Below are 19,556 nucleotides of genomic sequence, written 5' to 3' on the forward strand. Positions count from 1 at the left end.
GTATCTCTGTGAGTTGGAGGCCAAAATGGTCAACAAGAGCTAGTTCCAGGACAGGCTCTAAAGCCACAGAGAAATCCTGTCTCGAAAAACCAAAACCAAAACCAAAAAAAACTTTTCTGAGGCCGGGCGGTGGTGGCGCACGCCTTTAATCCCAGCATTTGTGAGGCAGAAGCAGGCGGATCTCTGTGAGTTCGAGGCCAAAATGGTCAACAAGAGCTAGTTCCAGGACAGGCTCTAAAGCCACAGAGAAATCCTGTCTCGAAAAACCAAAACCAAAACCAAAAAAAACTTTTCTGAGGCCGGGCGGTGGTGGCGCACGCCTTTAATCCCAGCATTTGTGAGGCAGAAGCAGGCGGATCTCTGTGAGTTCGAGGCCAAAATGGTCAACAAGAGCTAGCTCCAGGACAGGCTCCAAACCTACAGAAACTCTGTCTCTAAAAACAACAACAACAAAAAATCTTTTCTCGTCGATCTTCCCTGTGATGATCCCCATTAATCTGCAAGGTTTTTTTTCCTTGGGTCTTCGTGATGGCTTCCTCCGAAAAGTCTTCTCTCTTAGTTTTCTGGTTGCTCTGAAGGCTCCTGTCTGTGCGGTCTTCTTTTCTTGATCTTAGCTTTTCAGTTTGCGGGGTGCACTGCCTCCTTCTTCCGTCCGTGGAGTCCCTTGATTGCCTTCGAAGGTTCCCCCAGCCTGGGGAGCCCGCCTCCCGTCTGCATCTCTCAGCTTGCTACCTACGGCTGCTGCGAAGCTCTCTGCCACTGGGAGGGCCAGCGGGACGCGCACGCCGGGCGCGGCGGCGACGCGGGGCCGCGCGCGCAGCGTGCGCGGTGACGTCACTGCGCTGGCGGCGGCGGCAGGGCTGTTTGTTCTGCTCTTCCCGCAGCCGAGGGAACCGAAGCAGTGGCGGCGGCTGCGGCTGCGGCGGCGGCTGCCGGCGGTGTCCGCAGGCGAGCGGGGCCTGTGAGTGCGGCGGCGCAAAGGGCTCGGCAGACGGGCCCCGGCTCGGCGCAGGTGGCCCGGACAGCGGGAGGCGGCGGCGTGCGGCCTAGCGTCTCAGGTGAGGACCGGTGTCCTTCGCGGTCGCAAGGCGGGCTCGCCGGGCCCCACGGCGCGGCCCGCGTAACCTGCATTGCGTAATGGAGCCGGTGCGCCACCACCTACGCCATCGGCGCGGCGCGGGGGCGGGGAGGCCGGAGCTTCGTGGGCCCGGAGACTGCTTGCGGTCTGCTGGGGCCGCCCGCGCCGTTGGGGCGGCGGCGGCGGGGCGAGCTCGCGGGCTTTTGCAGTGGAGCGGTTGTGGCCGCCGCTGTCCCCCGGGGCACGGGCGGCATCGGAGATCGGGACCGGGGGCGCGGGCGCGCTGGGCGGCGGGACGGGCGGCCGGGGGCGGGTGGGGGGCGGGCCAAGCGCCCGGCACTTCCTGCCGCCGCCATTTTGTCAAGTGAGGAGGAGGAGGAGGAGGAGGAAGCGGCTGCCGCGGAATCCGCGGTGCGCGCCCGGCCCGGGTAAGTCCGGGCTCGGGATGCTGGCCGCGGGTACTCCTAGTCCCCTTTCTGTAGTTCCCCATCGGGACTGGCCGGGGCTGCGCGCTGTGTCCCGGCGCGCTGTCCTTCCGCCACCTGGGTCCTCCTGCCGGTGCTGGGATAGTGAGTTACCGCTTCCATAATCTCACCTTTCTGGCTGTCCCTGAGCTCTACCTAGAAAGAGGTAGAAGATCCCGCCCAGAGGGAGAGGGCTGCCACCTCCTGCCTGCCCCAGACGGGACCCAGGGAACAGGAGGGGTGACGAAAGACTAGTGGTTCCCTCGACCCACCCATTCCCAGTCTGGAAGCCCCTTCTTTGGGCGCTTTGTTTTGCCAGGTTCTGTGCGCTCTGGCGTCACTTGCAATGATCTTTTTTATTTGCGAGTGTGTGTGTCGGTTTAGGGTGGGGATGTGGGGGAGTTGTGATTCAGCAAAATAAAATGACCCCCCCTCCACACACAAACACGGAAATAGCACAACTTGAAGGAGATACCCCCAAGACCGGGCCTTGGTTGGGGATGGGAAATCCCAGGTTAGTGTAGTGGACAGTGTGAATACTTGTGCTCAGGCCGGTGGATGAGTCATGTGCTTCTGCTGAGTGGCTGACCTCTCTTTTAGTCAAGACAGGAATTTTTTAAAAAGTGTTTTTAGCCTGCTTATTTACTTGTTTATGCTTTGTTCAGCCTGGTTAGATTATCTTCTCTCGCATTCTGTGTGTCTTGGATGTCAGTGATGTCTTGCAGCAAGCCTGTAGAAAATTGGAATATCTTTGCTTACCATCGACGGCCCTTGTTACAAAAATCCGATACGCTGTGTACTAAGCCAATGTGTTCTTTAGTGCTTTAATGAATGGTTGGAAAATTTTTATGAATGGAGATGTCAACTTTTAATAAACTATAGTGCCTGTAATTGGTAGACCTTGGAAGTTGTAAAGAAAGTCAGGTACAAAAAATTTGAAGGTTTTGTGAATGTTTTCAATTTCAAGAAGACTTTGGGTGGCACTGTATTTTATGGCCTTTACAATAATTGTTTATTTGGTTTTTTGAGACAGGCTTTTCTCTGGGTACCTTGTGTACCATGGAACTTGCTCTGTAGACCAGGTTGGCCTGGAACTCAGAGACGTAAGCCTGCCTTTGCTTCCTGAGTGCTGGGATTGAGGGTGTGAGTCGTGCTGACACTGTTGTTTTAAGGCCTTTCCAATAATTAAAAGAACATTCTTTTCATTTAAATTTGGATGGGCATGATCTTTCCATGGAGGGCGTTTATAGATAACCAACTCCTTCCTACCCAGAAGATAAAGCCAGGAAGGTTGGAGAAGATAAAACTGTCAAATACTTTTGAGTTGATCAAATCAAGAAGAAAAGTGCCTAATATACTACAAAATACAAGCACCACATATTTGGGGAGACGGTAGAGTTAGGTCTCAGGCTGGAGTCAGTCTCTTAAAATGGTGTGGTAGTTGGCTTTAACTGGAAAAAACCCACCCCCCTTTTATCTTGCGAGTATTCTCCTAATGCAAATTTGCTAAAGATACGGGATTTTGCCTACTGATAAAAGTTGGGATACAAAAGTGGCTCGATAGTTTGGGTGTTCTGAAAGTGTGTATCTAGTTTGGAGGGCTGCAGGGGTGAAAATAGCTAAGAATTTCTGGAGAACCTTAGACCACTTAGTAACAGTTCCACTAAATTATTGGATTTTTTTAAAAAAAGGAATTTAGACTTTGTTTTTAAGAGATAGTCCCTTTGAGCCAGTTTCTGTGATCTTTGCCCTAAATCACACTTTCACTATTTGGAAATAGGGAATGATGTTGTATATTCAGGCTGTTAAATGACTTGAGAATTAGAAAATTTTGAAGATTGGAAGTTATGTTAATTTTTGTGCACCACACGCATTCTTCCTTTAGAGGCCAGAAAAGGGCCTCACATCTCCCAGACTTATAGGTGCAGATGTTTGTGAGCAGCCTTGAGAGTGCTGGGACCAGAACCTGGGTCCTTAGCAAGTACAGATGATCTATCTTGCCGGTCTCTGGATGTTATTATATTTTGAGACAAGGTTTCACTCTAGCCTAGGCTGTTGTCAAACTCTACAGTCCTCCTGTCTCAGCTTCCCAAGGGCTGTGAGCCACAACATCCTGCTTGGAATTGTTTTCAAAGTCATTTTGGGCACTTTGCTTCTGACAGCCCACTGTCATCTGTGTGGTATAAAGTATATTGATGTCTAGAGTCTGCAGAGCTGGCCCCGCTGCTCTTGTGTAGGACCCACAGTGGTCAGTTTACAATGTCCTATAACTTCAGCTCTTCAGAATTGACATTGTCTTATGACTTCCTGGAGCCCAGCATGCACTGCACATCCCTCCATCTCTCACCAAAAGTTTGAGAAATGTGGGATTGATGACATTGGTTGCGAAGAAGATGGGCAGAGTGTTACAGTAATCTCAGCACTAAGCAGAGAGGCTGGAGACTCCCCAGTTAAGATAGCCTGGGGCACACACTCATTCTGAGAACAAGAAAGAATATTTGTTATTGAAAATTGCTAATGGAGCCAGGTGTGGTGGTGGCACACGCCTTTAATCCTAGCATTCCAGAGGCAGAGGCAGGTGGATCTTGTGAGTTTGAGGTCAGCCTGCCACACGGGGGAAAGTTGCTGGACAATCAGGGCTACTTGGAGAGACCCTGAATTGAAAAACCAACCAACCAAACAAAAAACCCTGTTAATAGTAGTATTGTTAAGTCTTTGTGATTTTTTTTTTTTATTCTAGTAAGAAAATACTGGACATTTGCAAAGTGAGAGTTCTGAGACAACTTGCTGCTATTTCATTTAATACCTGTAGCATGCACATGTACCATTTTCCTTTAAGTTACTTTTTTTCTTTCATCAGAATTAAATTCCACCAGAGGCTTTTGACTTTGCTTTTTCTTATTCTTCATTTGTCTCTTTAGTGCCTAAAAGAACATCTTAATAATTGGATAGGAATTTGACATACATAATACTAAATGCAAGTTCATTAAAAAAATACTACGACTTATAAGGAGTGTGAGTTTTAACTAAGGTAACATTGAAGCCCCTAGTAATTTTGGTAAATTTACTGAGTTTGAGCAGTGTGGTACACAATTACTTAATGTGCACTACTGTGTGTTTTGAGTTTTCTACTTAGCAGCTTTCAGTGTGCCTGGGTGGGATTGATCTGTTAGTTCAACCTGGCAAGGAGAAAGTTTTTTAAAAGGGAGATAAATTGCATAAGAAATGTAGCATTTCTTAACTTTCATGTCAGTAAAACATTTGTTATTTTTGTTTGCTTGCTTGCTTTTTCCAGGCAGCATTTCTCTGTAGCTTTGGGGCCTGTCCTGGAACTAGCTCTTAGACCAGTCTGGCCTTGAACTCACAGAGATCCGCCTGCCTCTGCCTTCAGAGTGCTGGGATTAAAGGCGTGCATCACCAGCGCCCGGCTATTACTTTTTTAAAAAAGTTGATGGTTTTATCGTTGATTCTTGTATAAATATCAATCTCTGTCATTCCTTAACTCTTACTATGTACAAGAGAAAAAAAGATTTTTTACAGTGGTTTTTTTTTTTTTTTGGTATCTCAAGTGTTATCAGTTTTGTGCAATCTGAGGTTAACACTGTTGTATAATTTTTATCAAACTTCTTGTTTGTTTGCTCTTTGTTTTACATTTTTAAGAACACCTTTGAGGTACATAATTCACACAACAAAATTTACCTAATTTTAGCATGGTCACAGACTTGTGCATCCATCGCTATAATCAGTTATAGGACATTTCTATGTCCTCACAAAGGACCCATCGTTCTGGTAGCAAATTACTTTTCATCCTCCCATAATCCCTGGAAACTATAATCTACTCTGCATATTTGCTCCTTCCAGATACTTCTTTAACCTTTAGTGCCTGACTTTCATTAACTTTGCTTTTAAATGTTTCATTTAACATGGATCAGCACTTTATTTTCTTTAATGAGAAAATAATACTCTATTTAGGTGTATCACATTTTATTTACTCAATTTTAATGGATAAAATGGGCTTGAGTATAAACTACTCTTTGTTTGTTTGGTTGGTTGGTTTTTTAAGATAGGGTTTCTTTGTAGCTTTGGAGTAGTCCTGGAACTCCCTCTGTAGACCAGGCTGGCCTCAAACTCACAGAGATTTGCCTGCTTCTGACTCCTGAGTGCTGGGATTAAAACTATGTGCCACCAGTGCCCAGCTGTAAAGCCCTGTTTATAAGAAAAAAAAGTTGTGCATAAGTATTTATGTGGACATGCATTAATTTTTATGGGCTATATATATGTATATATATGTAATTTGATAGGTCAGATGATAATTATAGTTAACATTTTGAAGATGTACAGAGACTGTTGGTTTGTTTTGTTTTTGTTTTCTAGCAGAGGGATTAGTTTGAGTCTGGGTCTCAGCCAAGGAAGACCTTGAATTTAGGGTCCTTCTGCCTCCACTTGAGTGCTGGAATTAACAGCTATGCTTCATCATCCTCCATTTATGTAGTGCCGGGGAATCATACACTGAATTTTGCAAGTTAGGCAAGCACCTTAATAGTTGACCTGTTCCCCCCAGCCCTGCAGAGACGAACAGCATTGCTTATATTTATATCATAGGGTCAAAAGAAAAGCCTAGCAAAATGCGTTTAGATGAATGGAGATTTGGTAGCCTGAGAATGTAGGTGCTTACAGAAAAGTTTGATACAGTATGTAGGAGAAAGTCTGGAACAGGTAGCCAGAGTGTCTCGCTGTCCTGAAATTCACTGTTTAGACCAGGCTGGCCTCAAGTCACAAACATCTACCTTTTTTCTATTTTTGCTTCTGTGTGCTGGGATTAAAGGCGAGCACCAACATGCCCAGCCTTAAAATTTTGAATTGTGTATTTCTTTTGGGTTTATGCATGTCTGCCGTAAGTATGTGTAGTGGTCAGTAACTTGTAGGAATTGATTCTGTCTTCTACTGTGTAGGTCTTGGGGATTGAACTCAGGTCCTCAGACTTTGCTGTGAACACCTTTACTTGTTGAGGCATCTCACGGGCCTTATACCTCTGTTTTTTTTTTTTTTTTTTTTTTTAAGAAGGGTTTCTGTTTCTCTGTGTAGCCCTGACTGTCCTGGAACTCTGTAGACCAGGCAGCCCCTTGAACTCCGAGATTTACCTGCCTTTAGCTCCCAGTGCTGGGATTAAAGGCATGCGCCACAGTGGCATGCTTCTCTCTTTCTCTCTCTCTCTCTCTCTCTCTCTCTCTCTCTCTCTCTCTCTCTCTCTCTCTCATCTCTTTAAAGGCTTATTTTCTGTGTTTGAATGTTTTACCTGCATATATGCGTGTTAGCTGCAGGCCTGGTGCTCTTGGAGTCAGAAGAGGTAATAGGATTCTATGGAACTGGAGTTAAGGATAGCTGTATGGATCTGGGTACCAAATCTAGGTCCTTTAAGATCGATCAGAAATGCTCTTAATCGCTGAACCATCTCTAGTCCCTTATTTTTATTTTTTAAAGACACCTTTTTCTTCCACACTAAACAGCCGGCCATCTCAATACAACTATCCACATATCCCAGGATAAATTTCAGAATGATTCTGAATAAGTTGATAAAACAATGTCCAGTGTCATGTTTAGAACAGAGCAGATACTTATCTCTTCCTAATTTCCACATAGGCAGGGGAAAATGGAACCTGGGGCCTCTCAAAAGCTAGGCAAGAGCTTACTGTTAGGCTATGTGTGCCGCAGTCTTGTTCCTTGATGTCTCACTGTGTAGATCTGGCTGGCTTCTTAACAGAGATCTAAGCTATGCATCACAACGCCACATCATTTTTATTTTATCTGGACAATTGTAGGTGGTATGTCGTCATTTAAAGAGTTTGGAAAGTTTAAAATGTTTTTTGAAATTAAAAGCTTTCTTTTAATCCTATCATTCTTTTAGTTTTTCCCCCTATACTTTCGTAACAAAATTGGGTCAGACCCTCAAGATCATTGCATAGGCTAGGCAGGCACTCTACTACTGAGTTATCTTCCTAACTGTGGGGTGTTTATTATTGTGACAGAGTGTATGAGTGTTAGTGCAAGTGTGGAAGTCAGAGGACAACTTTTTAGACTTGGTTCTCCATTCTCTTTATGTAGGTCCTGACTGTCTCTTGTCAAACTTGAACATCAAAAGCTCTTTGAACTGCAGAGCACTCTCACTCGCCCTGGTTGGGGTTTTGTTTTTTGAGATAAATGCCCTCTGTAACCCTGGCTGGTCTTGAAATAAGTCAGCCGGCATTTGCCTTCCAATTATTGGGATTACAGATGTTCATCAGCAAAGCCTACCTAATTTCTTTTGTTTTACCAAATTACTACAGGGTAAGCCTTCCTAAAAGTACTTAAACTATCATTTAATTCTAACATAATTTCTATTTTTGGATGTGGTTTTCAGATTTTCATCTCTAGGAACAAGACCACTATATCAAAAGGTGTGTATTTTTGAAAATTTTCAGTTACATGAGTTTCCATTTTTTTGTAAGAGTTTAGCAATGTCTTGTTTATATAAATGAGGTTCTTAACATAAGTGACTTGTGAAATATAAAATATCTTTTCTTAGGTGTATTCTCAGGGCTTCTGAGAGAAAAATGTTCCTGAGCACTTGCTCTTTGACCTTTCTCCCCCAAACCCAGTTTCCTGGTCCTGCCAACAGAGCCCCTATTATCTGATTGTTATTTGTTTGTGTGCTGAGACTGGTTTCTCTAGCTTTGGAGCCTGTCCTGGAACTTCCTTCTTAGGCCAGGTTGGCCTTGAACTCTGCCTTGTGAGTGCTGGGATTAAAGGCTTGTGCTACCACCTCCAGACCTTATCTGGTTGTTTTAAGGAAGGTGGCTCCAGAGACCCAAGCAGGCTTTCAGTCGCAACTCAGTTTTACTATTGTGCTCATAAGACTGTACTTGGCATCTTGAATCTGGTCCTGCTGCCTGACTTTCAGTCTCTTATTTGTCCCTGCCTGTCCTTGCCTTTTTTGCATTAAAATAAATTTCTTGCATGACACTCATTTTAATCTTGTCACCAGTCCAGAGCTCTCTTAAGGTATTTACAATCACCAGGTTGTGGTGACACATGCCTTTAATCCCAGCACTCCAGGCAGAGCTCTGTGAGTTCCAGGCTAGCCTGGTCTACAAGAGCTAGTTTCAGGGAAGGCTCTAAGTCTACAAAGAAACCCTGTCTCGAACAACGGAAACAAGGAAGAAGGTATTTACAATCTGCTTGTATTAAGTAGGATAAAGAGTAAGGTGGGAAGAAGGTACCAGGCACTGAGTATATCCACAGGTAGGAATAACTTAACTCTGACGCTGATAAAGCAGGGCTTGGTTTTCTGGGCAAGTCATCTGATCATACCACTATCCACCAGGTACCTTCCAAGGGTGCCTTGTCTCCTTCTAAGCCAATTTCAGTGAATACTAATGTAGATGATTGATAATAAAGGTGGGAATTGCCCATCATACCTGATGAGATACTAAGAGCAGGATAATGGGATTAGTTGAAATATACTAGTTATGAAGGTATCTGCTTTGATGTTTGCTGCAATTTGGAAAAAATGATCTAGCAGGAGCAGGCCTGATGATGATGTAACTTTATGAAAGAGCAAAAAGATGCTGGTGAAGTGGAGACAGACACATCTCTGCATACCCTTACTGCTTCCATTGACTCCGTTTTGAATTGTATTGATGTCCAGGTTTGATGATGGTCTCCAGCAAGGGATTGGTAGGATGAAACTAACAATTGAATGGCTGAGCTGTTATAGTTCCTGAATGTTAGGCTGGGTTCTTGCAGTTGGATTTTAGGTCTTGACCACGAGAACCAATTTCTGAGGGAATACCTTTTTGTCAGTTTGTGTGAAATTCAAAGGTGTATTTTACTTGTTTGTTTTGAGGCAGGGTTTTTCTCTGTGTATTCCTGGCTGTTCTGGAACCCACTCTATATATAGACCAGTCTTGTCTCAAACCCACAGACATCTGCCTGCCTTTGCCTCCCAAGGGCTGAGACTAAAAAGTGCTGGGATCAGAGGTGTGAGCCACAACCGCCCAGCTCTTTTACAAATAGGTCTGATAATTTAAACATTAACTCCAAATTAAGAGAAATTGCTGGACATCTTTCATCTCAGCACTGAGGTGGCAGAAGCAGGCAGACAGATCTCTTGAGTTTAAGGCCATCCTGCTGTGAAGGCTAACCAAGGCTACGTTGTGTCAAACGAAGGAGAAATTGAGTAAATTTCACATCTCCTGAATGCTGGGATTAATGGTGTACTATCCTGTTTACTGACCCTTTTTTCCCTCTAGAGAAAATCCTGTTAGATCTTCCATTGTGGGGTGTCTCTAGAACTTTGCAGCAAGCAATGGTCTTGTATCATTGTATACCAGAAAGATAGCTGTGGAAGTCACTGTCAATGGTACAGACTCATCTGAAGTTTGTAAAATGGAGTCTGTATTCTAAGCTTTGAGAACAGGGTGGCACTGTATGTGTGACTGAGGGCATATCTTGGGTAGGGAAAGTGTAAGCCAGTAGCATTTGTTTTGTTCAAAGGACTGAGAATATTTGTCTCTCTCATTTATTATGTATACAGTGTTCTGTCTGCATGTATGCTGCAGGCCAGCAGAGGGCACCAGATCTCATTGCAGATGGTTGTGAATCACCATGTGGTTGCTGGGAATTGAACTCAGGGTCTCTGGAAGAGCAGTCAGTGCTCTTAACCTCTGTGCCACCTCTCCAGCCCCTCTCTAGATCTTTTCTTTTTTTTTAAAGATTTACTTATTATGTATACAGTACTCTCAGTATTCTGTCTGTATGTATGCCTGCAGACCAGAAGAGGGCACCAGATATCATTACAGATGGTTGTGAACCACCATGTGGGACCTTTGGAGGAGCAGGCAATGCTCTTAACTGCTGAGGCATCTTTCCACCCCCCCCCTTTTTTTTAAAAAAAGATTTATTTATTATGTATACAGCGTTCTGCGTGCCTGTATGCCAGAAGAGGGCACCAGGTCTCATAGGTACCTAGGAGGCATCATGTGGTTGCTGGGAATTGAACTCAATGACCTCTGGAAGAATAGCTAGTGCTCTTAACCTCTGAGCCATCTCTAGTCCCCCAGATCTTTTCTATTTTGCAGCGGCAACTCTTCTTTTTGGTTTCTATTCAAGGCCGAAATTGCTTGTTTCTAGCTGCTGTTGCATCAAGAGACTTGGGCGGACACATTGTGGAAACAGTGCCAGGGGAGAGGTATTGTTGGACTTTGTATTATGCAATTTCCAGAAATACTAATTAGTAATTCCTGTATCCTTGAGTGTAGTTAATATCCCCAGTTGTCAGGTAATAAGGCACATGTGACTATAGGTGGTTTGGCCTTTGAGGCTGTGTAAAAATAAAAAGGAAGAGGACTAGTTAGTTAAAGGGGGATTTAAATTTGAAGACTTTACACCTGAAATAGCTGGCATTCACTTCGAGGAAGCATGTATTTTATGGGAGCTGATCATTATTGTAGAGGTGAAATAAGAAACATGTATAGAACCTGCTGGTGTGGGTGGGCAGTGGTCATACTGGACAGCTACCCTTGGACTACTGTAATTTTCCAGGACTCAGTTTTTTGTATATAAAATGATATAAAAGGTTTAGGTTCTAGAGTCTGGAGTTTGAGGGAAATATTGTTGCTGTTCGTTTGTTTGAGATATGATCTCTGTACCCTAGGTTGGCATCTAATTCAGCGATCCTTCCTTAATAGCCTTCTGAGTGTAGGGATTACAGGTGTTGAGTCACCTCACCAATAGTAATTCTTGATCTTTTTTTTTTTTTCAAATAATGTGTCATAAAACTTGCATTAAAGATGTGACAGGATATTACACTTTTTAAGGCTAGTTTGTAAACCCTTTGCTTGATTTTTATGTATTTTTTTTAAAGAATTTATTTATTTATTATGTATACAACATTCTGCCTCCATGTATGCCTGCATTCCAGAAGAAGGTGACAGATCTCATTACAGATGGTTGTGAGCCACCATGTGGTTGCTGGGAATTGAACTCAGGATCTCTGGAAGAGCAGCCAATGCTCTTAACCTCTGAGCCATCTCTCCAGCCCTTGATTTTATGTATTGAAATTTTTTTTTCTTTGTTTTTTGAGACAGGGTTATACACAGTTGTGAGCTACCATGTGGATGTTGAGAATTGAACCTGGTTCCTCTGGGAGAACAACCAGTGCTCTTTTTGTTGTTGTTCTTGTTGTTATTTTTTGAGACAAGGTTTCTCAGTAGCTGTGGAGCCAGTCTTGGAACTTGCTCTGTAGACCAGGCTGCTGTCGAACTCACGGAGATCCGCCTGCCTCTGTCTTCCAAGTGGTAGGATTAGATTAAAGGTGTGCGCCACCACCACCTGGCCAGCCAATACTCTTAATCGCTTAGCTGTCTCTCCAGCCCTCTCCTCATGACTTTAATTTTATTTATGATATGTGTATATGGGTGCTTCCAAGTATATATATACACCATGTATGTCTGGTAGTCTCTGGAATTCAGAGGAGGGCATTGTATCTGTGAAACTAGAGTTGCAGACAGTTGTGAGCTACCCTGGTTCTCTTAACTGCTGAGCCATTTCCCCAGCCCACATCTTTTGTTAAGGTAGCTTTTCTTAAGGAAATGTTAGGTCTTTGGGGGTTCAAGTAGCAAATCATCAAACTTGAGTTGGGCATCAGAGGTAGAACACCCATGTCAGATCATGCTGCTGATAATACAGGTTTCTCAGTGTGGCAGAAAATAACTTAGGAAATAGAAGGATGAAAGGTTTACACTATGAAGGAATTGTCAGGAAGTCTTGGTTTAGAAGTCAGATAGGTTAAGTTTCAGTAGGCTTACATGAATGACACTCCTGGAAGATGTTTTAGAATTGTTTTCAAGTTTAGAGAAGCAACCGTTAGAGTTTCATGATTGGCTAAACTGTTTCTGTACCCAGCATTTTGTAAAATCTGCTGCTTAGCATTCTTCTAGTATTACAGGGGGTGTATTGAGATTTCCATAATCAAAATAAGCTCAACTATAATAATCATTTTCATATGGTTCTTGCTTTTGAAAGCAGTTGTCAAAGATTGACTGAAGGACAAGCAAACAGGAGGCAGACCTTTCCATTGCATCACCTTTTATTACCAATGTTGGCTCTGAATAGAGGCCTTAGGCATAGTATCCCCCTCCCCCCCCAATCAACCCAGGCATGAGTTCATGAACGAACACCACATGGGTCTCTAGGCCATGCTTCCCAGGGGAAGTTGAGTGGTCAAGAATTAGACCAGCCGAACTTTTTGCTGGTGCATCAGTTTTTAGGAAAGGTTGGAGAGCCCTCTAGAATTAGAAGATTTCTTTAAAAAAATGCATGCATACATAGTTTGAATCTTAAACAGATTCATATTCAGGAGGAATTTACTGTGTTTTACTTCAGCGATAAATTCTATGATGTTAAGATGTTTTGTTTTGGAGATTTTCACATATATCCCGGTCTTGTAGAGATTCACAGACTTTTGACCTCAGATTGGTCTGGAGTACTCAGTAGGTTTGTCCCTGTAAATATCCATGGAGGGTTTTCTAGAGTCTTCAAGTTACCTCTGTATCAACAATGCTGCCATATTGCTGGAATTCTTTTAGCCTCCCTCACCTTATTACTTGTGCTTTTTTAATGGGAAGGAGAAATTTCAGAATAGTGTATTATAATCTACAGATGAAGAAAGGTTTTTTTCTTTTTTCTTTCTTTTTTTTCCCTTGAACTCTACCCTGGCTTCTTCTTTTCACATCACTGAGATTTGATGTTTGCCTGGAACCTCTGCTGTAGAAAGCAATCCAGCGGTTCTTAGCCAGGCTGATCATTATTTGGATAGGTAGACTTTGAGTATGGTCTCTTATGTAGCTTTTAGTGCCTGCTCTCAGTTATGGGAAACTTGTTCAGGGATATATGTGAATTTGCAAGCTGAAGAAGATAGTTTATGAGAAAGTAAGTGTACCATTCTTGGCACATCAGGTATGAGAACACATTATACCAGGCTGCATTTGGGACTTCACTCTACTCTCCCTCCCCACTTCACTGCCTGGTGGAAGAAGTAGGAAATACAAAACCATAAACTTAAATAATTCATACTCCTGTAATTGGGGCAGAATTGAGTCAGGATGGAAAAGAACTCATTACTGAGAACAGTGCAGTGTCTATTATAAACTCCTTCACCCCTCCGATTTCTCTGAATATACACTAATGACTTTTTCTGCATTCATTTACTTTTGTTAGCTTTTAGTTATTCCCATTTCTTTTTGATCCACCTGCCTCTGCCTCCCAAGTGCTGGGTTAAAGGTATGCACCACCTGAATAGTTATTCCCATTTCTTACTTTAATTCCACTCATGTAAAGGCATGCCTTTTATTAACTCAGGCAGTTTTCCTTTTCTATTCTGTAAGAGAAGTAAGATTACTTACAGGAGTTTTACGTTTTGTTTCTGTTTTTGAAGTGGGTGCATGGGATTGGATAGGTGGTTTCCATTTCCACCCTCAGCTACCTTCACTTTCCTTAAGTTGCATCCTGTAGTCTAGAGGTCCACTTTTGTTACTCCAGCATGCTTTGTGTTACATGGGCTGTGGATAGTTTTGAGGGCTATCTTGATTCATCAGGTCTCATTTTGAAAAACCTCACTGAATAAAGCTAACACTTATATGTGTTGTATCAATGTTGCTAGAGCAGCTTAATGTTATAGATGTTTTAAAGAGAGGCTTCTCTTACTTCTTGAGCACATGTAACAGTGGAAATAGCATCTAGCGATGCCAGTATTGATAAGCTTTGCCTCAGTAGTCTGTGACTTACTTGATGGGCATGAATTGCTTCTTCCTCTTCTGTCCAGTGATTCTTGGATACTGAATATTAGTCCTCAGAAGTCCACTATTAAGCTTTGGGATTGAGTGCTACATTATGCAATTTTCTCTCCCAGAGGTGCTCCCTCTCTTAGATAATCTGGTTTCATCCTTATAACAGAGATCATCTTTTAATCAGTTGACAGATAGTTTGGTTGTTTCAACTTTCTGTCTCTTATGAGTAATGCTGTGACTTTTTTTTTTGGTTTTTCGAGACAGGGTTTCTCTGTGGCTTTGGAACCTGTCCTGGAACTATCTCTGTAGACCAGGCTGGTCTCGAACTCACAGAGATCCGCCTGCCTCTGCCTCTGCTGTGACTTTTTGTACATGAAGGATTCCGTTTTTGTAGAAATGTGCTTCCTTTCCTTGGATATATACACGAAAGGATAGAATTATGAGTTTTGTAGTGCTCTTGTTTAAGTAGTTTTCAAGGAACTTCCTAATGGGTGTTGAAAGTGTTTGCCTTATGTTACATCATTTTTTCTACACCCTTGCCTGTTTATATTTTGGGGGGCCAGGTCTCATGTAACCAAGATGGGCTTTGAACTCTTTATGTAACTCAGGCTATTTTCTTTTTTAAGATTTCTTTATTTATACAGTATCCTGTCTGTAAGCCAGAAGGGGGCACCAAATCTCATTACAGATGGTTGTGAGCCACCATGTGGTTACTGGGAATTGAACTCAGAACCTCTGGAAGAACAGTCAGTACTCTTAACCTCTGAGCCATCTCTCCAGCCCACTCAGGCTATTTTCAAACTCCCTCTCTTATTACTTTGGCCTTCTGGTTGGGATTAGAGATTTGTGTCACTACACTCAGGTAATAGTCGTGATACTGTTTCTCAGATGAGTCTTGTCATGAGACACTTCAGTTCCTGTAGGGTGACCCTGTATACAGGCCTGAATGCATGATGTGGTCAAGATAGATGTTGAACTTCTTAACTTATTTTCTCTGTGCTTTTGCTCATTTCCTCTATATCTTATGTATTTTACATGTATGTGCATATTCAATTTGTGTAATCAGAATTTTTTTTATGATTTAACTTGATTTTATGTGAATTGGTGTGAAGGTGTCAGATCCTTTGGAATTGGATTTTCAGACAATTGTAAGCTGCCGTGTGATTGCTTGGAATTGAACCCTGGTCCTCTGGAAGAACAGTCAAGAGTTCTTAACTGCTGAGCCATCTCTCCAGCCCCCAGAATTGTTTTTATTGGGAGTACAGAACAGACACATTAAGAGAGCAGTGTTGTCATGAGCATTTTTTTTAAAGGAATCTCAGTGTTTTTTTTTTTTTAAGATATATTTATTTATTATGAATACAACTTTCTGCCTCCATGTATACCCAAACGCCCTGCCAGATCTCATTACAGATGGTTTGGAGCCACCATGTGGTTGCTGGGAATTGAACTCAGGACCTCTGGAAGAGCAGACGGTGCTCTTAACCACTGAGCCATCTCTCCAGCCCATGAGCATTTTACATGTAAAATATGTCCAAATTTTTCAGCAAATGCATAGGAATGGAATATCTGGGTCAGCAGGGATGCTAATGTAAAATGACCAAGTATTTTTTTCTTTCCTTCCTTCCTTCCTTCCTTCCTTCCTTCCTTCCTTCCTTCCTTCCTTCCTTCCTTCTTTCTTTTTTTATTTATTTTATTTTTTGAGACAAGGTTTCTCTGTAGCTTTGGGGCCTGTACTGGAGCTAGCTCTTGTAGACCAGGCTGGCCTCGAACTCACAGAGCTCCGCCTGCCTCTGCCTATTAAAGGCGTGCGCCACCACTGCCTGGCGACCGAGTATTTTTAAAAAACGACTTATTTGTATTTCATATTTTATTTCAAATGAATTGGTGTTTTGCCTGCATGTATGTCTGTATAAGGGCATCAGAACCCCCCGGACCTCGAGTTACAGGCAGTTGTGAGCTGCCATGTGGGTTCTGGGAATTGGACTCTCTGGAAGAGCAGTGCTCTTTACTGCTGAGTCATCTTTCCAGCCCCTGACCAAGTATTTTAAAAACAATCGTAGCAGTTTCCTTGCCAAGTTTTTAAATGTTCATTCACATTTTTACTATAGGTTAATGGAATTAATTTTGCCAGTTTTGATTATGTAAAACGTCATTGTGATTTTTAATTATAAAGCTATTGGTAGGATATGAGCACTGTTGTCTTTTGGGTAGAGTTTGGTGTCCCCTCTGCATGTTTTAGAGTATTGTTTGATAGAGGGTCTTATTTTTAATTAATGTATGTGGATTTATTAACTCCTCCTTTGTGCTTTGCAAGAACACTCCTGATACTAGCTACATTCTATGTTGATAAAATTTTCTGTAAAGGGTTAGTTATAAAGGTGCTTTTACCATCAAGCCTGATGACTTGAGTTGATCCTCAAGACCCACATAGTAGGAGAGAAATGGTTCCCAAATGTTGTTTTGACTTCCACTGGTCTGCATTCCCCACCCAAATGATTAAATTTGATAAGAATACTTAAAGTCTTTTTTTTTTAAAAAAAAGTGCCTTTCCACTCTGTGCGAGTTTGAGGTATAGGTAAAGGGATCATGCAGATTCTTGACTGACTTTTTTGTTTTAGTTAATGAGCTTGACTGGATCTAAACCCAAGGTCCTATACTCTTTTATTGTTCAATATCCTTATGAGGTTTGAATACCACTGCGAGCCCTATGCCTCGGTGTAGACGGTCAGTAATTGCTTCTTGGTCTGAGTACAGACAGATTTTATTTACTTACTTACTAACTCATTTATTTTTTATTTATTTTGATTTTTCTAGATAGGGTTTCTCCGTGTAACCCTGATTGTAGTCCTGACTGTCTTGGAACTCACTCTGTAGTCCAGGCTGGCCTCAAAATCACAGATCCACCTGCCTCTGCCTCCCAAATGCTGGGATTAAAGTGTCTCACTACCACCTGACAAGGTTCATTCTTTCAACATGTGGGTGGTCAGGGAAAGTTGGCACTTAACTGAGAAAATTGCTACTAATGCATTGCTTACCAATTCCGGTTGTGACAACTAGGCTCAGCAAATTTCCTAGTGGGGCTACTATTGGTTCTCAGGTATATGTGCTTAGTCAGTTTTAGTTCATATCATAGCTATGTATTCTAGAAATGAAAGCACAAGACTTTTCTTCTGGGAAGCTAGGAAGATAAGGTATAAAATACTTACTTGCTTTACAGTCACGAAGACCTGAGAACCCATGTAAAAAATTAGAAAACATTTCAGATGAGGTGACGTTTACTTGTAATTACAGCATTGAGATACTAAGATGTAGTGACAAGTGGATCTTCTGGAACTTGACAGCTAGGCAGCTTAGTTCACTTGGCAAGCTTTAGGCTAGTGAAAGAGCCATTCTCAAAAACAAACAAACAAACAAAAAAATAAGCTGGGTGGTTGTGATGATTGTCCTTTGACGCCGTGTCTCTCTCTGTCTCTGTCTCTGTCTCTCTCTCTCTCTCTCCTTTGAAGCTGTCTCTCTGTCCTTGGGCACTGTCACACACACACACACACACACACACACACACACACACACACACCAATAATGGCTTCTGTTTTCTGTATCCCTGTGATCAAACAGGTGGGCTGCAGGGGATCTGGTGACTTTTTTTTTTTTTTTTTTTTTTTTACATTTTTGCCACATGTCTTCTCTGAATACTTTGTGACGGGATAGAATGGATTGAAATTGTGTGGTAGGTTGAAAGATGTAGGCAGCGAGAGAAGTATTTTTCTGGAGGAAAGTAGGTAGTTACCATGAAAGATCAATGGTTAGTTCTTTTAAATTTTATTTGAAGTAATCAGATGTCAGAATGACAATATTCAAAGGTCTTTGAATTTATGCATGGCTTGCTAATGGGATCTTGATTTGTGCTGGTTTTTTTTGGTTTGGTTTTTTGGGTTTTTCTAGACAGGGTTAGACCCTGGCTGTCCTGGACCTCACTCTGTAGACCAGGCTGACCTTGAACTCACAGAGATCCACCTGCCTCTGCCTGGGATTGAAGGCAGGCACCACCACTGCCCAGCTATGCTGGGAGTTTCTGATAAATTTCATTTGTGGGACAGAGTCCTGTTAGTTTGCCCAGGTTGGCCTTAAATTAATCTGCTTCTGAGTCTGCTTCCTATGAGTGGCCACTGTGCCTGGCCTTGCTGTATGTTAGTTAGGGTCTTTTATCCTGTGTCTTTTACAATGAAGGCTGTTGTAACAGGAGTATAATAATTAGCCATCAGATACTTACCCCTTCCTTCACTTTAAAAACTGGAAACATCGGGCAGATGTCGGGACTTGTTGAGTGAGACTGGCCTATAGTGATGGGAAAGCAACTATCTGTTCATACTACAGGTAAAGGGGGCAACTAAGGTGTGGGTACAATTTTGATTCTAAGCACTATTGTGACTTGTCTTGGAAATATGAAAATAGGTGTTTATGCTAGCCTTTTTTTTTTCATTTTATTTTAATGACAGTTTATATTTTAATCACAGAGTCCCATAGACAGATATATCATTTTAGCTGCTTTTTCCTCTGAACATGAGGATGTTTTGTAGGGGCTACTTACTAATTTTGACTCTTTAGCATTTCAGCATTTTTCTGTCTAGGATTTTTCATCATCTCTCTGAAGACACAAGTATCTTTACTAGAGATTTAATCAACACTTTAACATTTGGCAAAAGTCTTTCAGAAAATATTATGAAAAAATATGTTTTAGCAATTTTTGCTATGTCAACACAGTTGAGTTTTCCCAAAAGGTTAGCTATATTTTAAGCACTTTGAATTTGCTGTGCATTGGTTTTCTCTTCCTCTTTTTTAAATACATATTTTTATTGATATTTATTGAGCTCTACATTTTTCTCTGCTCCCCTCCCTGCCTCTTCCCATTCTCTTCCTCTTAACTAGGAATGAATGCTTCCTTTTCTCTGATGAGTATGAACACAGGGATTATATAGTCTGTGGTTTTTCTTTTTTCTTTTTTTTAAAATATTTATTTATTATGTATACAATATTCTGTGTGTATGCCTGCAGGCCAGAAGAGGGCACCAGACCCCATTACAGATGGTTGTGAGCCACCATGTGGTTGCTGGGAATTGAACTCAGGACTTTTGGAAGAGGAGGCAATGCTCTTAACCTCTGAGCCATCTCTCCAGCCCCCCTCTTTTT

The 19,556-nt window shown here is 42.3% G+C and overlaps 1 protein-coding gene across 7 annotated transcripts in view; it reads left to right on the plus strand.

The window, feature by feature from the left end:
• Positions 1–257: 257 nt before the first annotated feature.
• Brd4 (bromodomain containing 4) overlaps positions 258–19,556 on the plus strand; it is a 70,340-nt gene continuing 51,041 nt past the window's right edge. For 4 of the 7 annotated variants that reach the window (XR_007592467.1, XR_007592468.1, XM_050145988.1 and 1 more), the window contains exon 1: positions 260–1,058. The gene's annotated coding sequence lies outside the window, so the exon portion shown is untranslated. Of the gene's footprint in view, positions 1,059–1,404; positions 1,507–1,628; positions 1,648–19,556 lie in introns of those variants that run through there. The other 3 variants (XM_050145985.1, XM_050145986.1, XM_050145987.1) reach the window with 3 other exon arrangements.

Source organism: Alexandromys fortis, unplaced genomic scaffold (genome assembly GCF_014885135.2).
Source record: "Alexandromys fortis isolate MF-2015 unplaced genomic scaffold, M_Fortis_MF-2015_v1.1 scaffold_42, whole genome shotgun sequence".
Lineage (NCBI taxonomy): Eukaryota > Metazoa > Chordata > Mammalia > Rodentia > Cricetidae > Alexandromys > Alexandromys fortis.